Consider the following 4,999-nt stretch of genomic DNA (forward strand, 5'->3'; position numbering starts at 1 on the left):
TAAATTTCATTTCCATCAGCACCGTCTTAAATAATTGTAAAGAATTAAAAAAAAAAAAAAAAACCTTTCATGGGAAACATACAGTGATACACACATGAATCTAGTCTGACGATGGACTCTTGATCAATCTATTTAGATAGTTCAATTAAGACAACATCTCAAACTGCAGTATCTTTTGTAAAAAAAAGTGAAAGACACAAGTTCAATAATGTTGTTTACCCTTTGTATGGCCGCTTAACTATTCAAGGATTCATCTAATTAGTCCTTGAAAAAGAAAATTAATTAAATAGAGTTGAACATAGTAAGAGTCTGGTATAGGGGATTGCATCATTAATCCAACTTTTGTTTTGAAAACTAAAAGGTTTTTGGAGAAAATAAAAGGGAATGTTTACTATTAGAAGAGAGAGATACATTCCTCAACTCGCACCACACGCACTGGGAATGTAAACACAAAAGGACCCCGATGAATAGGAGAGCGTGACGGTCGCTACAAAACGTTGAGCGTGAGTCTGGACGGAGCGTTCGTCAGTGCAGATCTTGGTCTTTTTGGTATTCAAATTCCATTATGAATGTGGAAAAAATGTATTGGCCATTTTACGACTGGAGCTGGATAACGAGAAGAATGAGCCACTGGTCGACTTTGGGTTGCATGATTATTCTTTCCTTCATCTGTCTGGCAAAGGGTACCGAGTTAAAATCACATCCATTCTTGATATTCTTGACAATTCATTCTTGGCATCAAATCACGTCGAAATGTATTTATTAGAAATTGATAATAATGGAAGTGTGTGGTTGAGTTCGATAATAATGGAAGTGTGCTTTGGTTTTATAAATTGAGCTCGATAATTCTCACTTCATAAGTTCGATTCAATAATTATGTTTTACAAGTGCATAAATAATTATATTTTATACAACTAAACTTGTTCATATTGCGGTTTTACATGTCTCTAACTATTAATGAGTTCATTTTAAATCCAGATAATTGAATTGGACGGAATTAATTGCATGATCTGCATGCAAATAAATAGACATAAAATCATAATTTTCATTTAAAAGAACACTTCAAATAATTGAAAAATAAAAAAATAAAAATACAACATCTTGCTACTGTCTTCAAAACACATTCATGGACCTTTCTCTGTTGTAGCCTCATTCTTATATTTCGCTATCATCGTTATCGCCTTCTCCACCATTTCTCATTTTGACTTCTCAAACTCAATATTATCTTATTAAATTTCATTTCCATCAGCACCGTCATAAATCATTATAATAAAAATTTAAAAAAAAAACCTTTCATGGGAAAGATACGTGATAGCACATGAGCTAGTCATACATGACTCTCGATCAATCGATTTAGATAGTTCAATTGAGACAACATCTCAAATTGCATTATCTTTTGTAAAAAAAGTGAAAGACGGAAGTTCAATAATGTTGATTACCCTTTGTATGGCCGCTTAACTATTAAAGGATTCATTTAGTTATTCATTGAATAAGAAAATTAATTAAATAGCGTTGAACATGGTAAGAGTCTAGTATAGGGGATTTCATCATTAAGCCAACTTCTCTTGGAAAACTAAAAGGTTTTCGGAGAAAATAAAAGGGAATGTTGACTTTCAGAAGAGAGAGGTACACTCCCCAACTCGCACCACACGCACTGGGGATGTAAACACCAAAAGACCCTGATGAGTAGGAGAGCGTGACGGTCGCTACAAAACATTGAGCGTGAGTCTGGACGGAGCGGTCGTTGGTGCAGATCTTGGTCTTTTTGGTATTCAAATTATGTTGTGAATGTGGAAAAGATGTATTGGCCATTTCTGACTGGAGCTAGATAACGAGAAGAATGAGACACTGATTGACTCTGGGTCGCATGATTCTTCTTTGCTCCACCTGTCTAGCGTAGGGTACCGAGGTAAAATCACATCCATTCTTGATATTCTTGACAATTCTTCTTGGCGTCAAACCACGTCAAAATGTATTTATTGGAAGTTGATGATAATGGAAGTGTGTGGTTGAGTTCGATAATAATGGAAGTGTGTTTTGGTTTTATAAATTGAGTTCGATAATTCGCACTTCATAAGTTTGAATCAATAATTATGTTTTACAACTGCATAAATAATTATATTTTATACAGCTAAACTTGTTCATAACGGTTTTACATGTCTCTAACTATTAATGAGTTCATTGTAACTCCAGATAATTGAACTGAACATAATAAATTACATCATCTACATGCAAATAAAGAAACATAAAAATGATAATTTTCATTTAAAAGAACACTCCAAATAATTGAAAAATCAAAACAAAAAATAAACACACCATCTTGTTATCGTCTTCAAAACTCATTCATGGATCGTCTTCAAAACTCATTCATGGACCTTTCTCTGTTGCTGCCTCATTCTTATATTTCACTATCGTCATTATCGCCTTCTCGACCATATCTAATTTTATTCTTTTCCCAACTCAATATTATCTATATTATTAAATTTCATTTCCATACACCGTATAAATCATTATAAAAGAATTTAATTAAAAAAAAATCAGGAAAGATACAAGGATACACACATGAGTCTATCATTAGGACTCTCGATCAACTGATTTAGATAGTTCAATTGAGACAACATCTCAAACCACATTATCTTTTGTAAAGAAAAGTGAAAGACACAAGTTCAATAATGTTGATTACCCTTTGTATGGCCGCTTAACTATTCAAGGATTCATCTAATTAGCCATTGAAAAAGAAAATTAATTAAATAGAGTTGAACATAGTAAGAGTTTGGTATAGGGGATTGCATCATTGAACCAACTTTTTTTTTTGGAAAACTGAAGGTTTTTGGAGAAAAAAAAGAAGGGAATGTTGATTTTCAGAGGGAGAGGTACACTCCCTAACTCGCACCACGCGCATTGGGGGTGTATACACCAACGGACCCCGATGAGTAGTAGAGCGCGACCGGCCGCACAGAACCTCAGCGAGTCCGGACGAGCGGTCGTCGGTGCAGATCTTGGTCTTTTTGGTATTCAAATTCTGTTATGAATGTGGAAAAGATGAATTGGCCATTTCTGGCTAGAGTTGGATAACAAGAAGAATGAGGCACCGATTGACTGTGGGTTGCATGCTTATTCTTTGCTTCATCTGTCTGGCGAAGGGTACTAAGGTAAAATCGCATCCATTCTTGATATTCTTGACAATTCTTTCTTGACATCAAACCACGTCCAAAAGTATTTATTAGAAGTTGATGATAATGGAAGTGTGTTGTTGAGTTCAATAATAATGGAAGTGTGTTTTGGTTTTATAATTTTAGTTCGATAATTCGCACTTTATAAGTTAGATTCAATAATTATGTTTTACAACTGCATCAATAATTATATTTTATACAACTAAACTTGTTCATGATGCGGTTTTACATGTCTCTAACTATTAATGAGTTCATTGCAACTTCTGATAATTGAACTGAACAAAATAAATTACACGATCTACGTGCAAATAAAGAGACATAAAAATGATAATTTTCATTTAAAAACACTTCAAATAATTGAAAAATCAAAACAAAAAATAAACTAAAAAATACACCATCTTGCTATTGTCTTCAAAACTCATTCATGGACCTTTCTCTATTGGAGCCTCATTCTTATATTTCACTATCGTCGTTATCGCCTCCTTCACCATATCTCATTTTTTCTTCTCTAACTCAATATTATCTATATTATTAAATTTCATTTCCATCAGCTCCGTCATAAATCATTATAAAAGAATTTTAACAAAAAACTTTCATGGGAAGCATACAATGATACACATCGAGTCTAGTCGACATGGACTATCGATCAATCGATTTAGATAGTTCAATTCGAGACAACATCTAAAATCATTATTTTTTGAAAAAAAAAAAAAGTGAAAGTCGCAAGTTCAATTTTTATTACCCTTTGTATAGGCAACCATTCATGGATTCTTAATTAGCCTTAAAAAAGAAAATTAATTAAATGAGTTGAACTGGTAAGAGTCTGTAGGGGGTGATCATTAATAACTTTTTTTGGAAAAATAAAGGGGAATGTTGACTTTTAGAAGAGAATCCCCCTCCCCCGCACCCCCGTTTGGGGGAGAAAACCCCAAAGGACCTCAGAGTAGGGGGTGCGACGATCCCCCAAAAAACGTAAACCCGAACGGATTTTGGGTGCTTTTGGCCCTTTTTTGGCATCAGGTTCCCATGAATGTGGAAAAGAGATTCCATTTTTTGGATGGATAACGAGAAGAATTGCCACTTTTTGACTCGGGTATTACCTCCCCCGTCCCCAAACGTCCCTGGGCGCTCCTTATTGATATTCTTGACAACTCTTTCTTAATGTCAAACCACGTCCAAAAAATATTTATTTATTAAAAAGTTGATAATAATGAAATGGGCAATTGGCGCGAATGCCTCCCCGGGGCTTTAAATTTCCCCTAAAAGGGGTTTTAAATTGCCCTTAGAAAATAAATAGTAAAAAACATTACTACCCCCCAACCGTTTCATATAAAACACAACAAAAATCGTTATTCTCAAATCCTTCATCGTTAACATAAATTCGTTCCCAAACCGTTTCTCAAATTTTTCAAATCGTTGTTTAAGATTTATTTGATTTTTTGCTACAACATCGGGTAAAATCTTAATTAAATCAATTTAACGATTTTATGGAGTTTGGGTTTTTAATATTTGAAAAAAATCATCTTCACGACCGATTATTAAGAAAGGATGACATTTTCATTAACATTACCCTATAAAATTATTCGGAAAATAGAACGATTGGGTTTAATTTTCTCGATTTTAAATTCTTTTTACCTTAATTAAATTAGTATACAATGTTATTTACTTGAAATTGTAATTATAGTAAATTAAATTTTAAAACACAATGCTTATCGATTTAAACTTGAATTAAAATCCTTGCAAAATTTAGAACAAGATGGGAGGGGGCAAAAATTCAATTTGCAAAAAAGTGAGTATGCCGTTAACCAATTTTTTAAAATTTCATA

This window comes from Lycium ferocissimum, chromosome 4 (genome assembly GCF_029784015.1).
Source record: "Lycium ferocissimum isolate CSIRO_LF1 chromosome 4, AGI_CSIRO_Lferr_CH_V1, whole genome shotgun sequence".
NCBI classification, from domain to species: Eukaryota; Viridiplantae; Streptophyta; class Magnoliopsida; order Solanales; family Solanaceae; genus Lycium; species Lycium ferocissimum.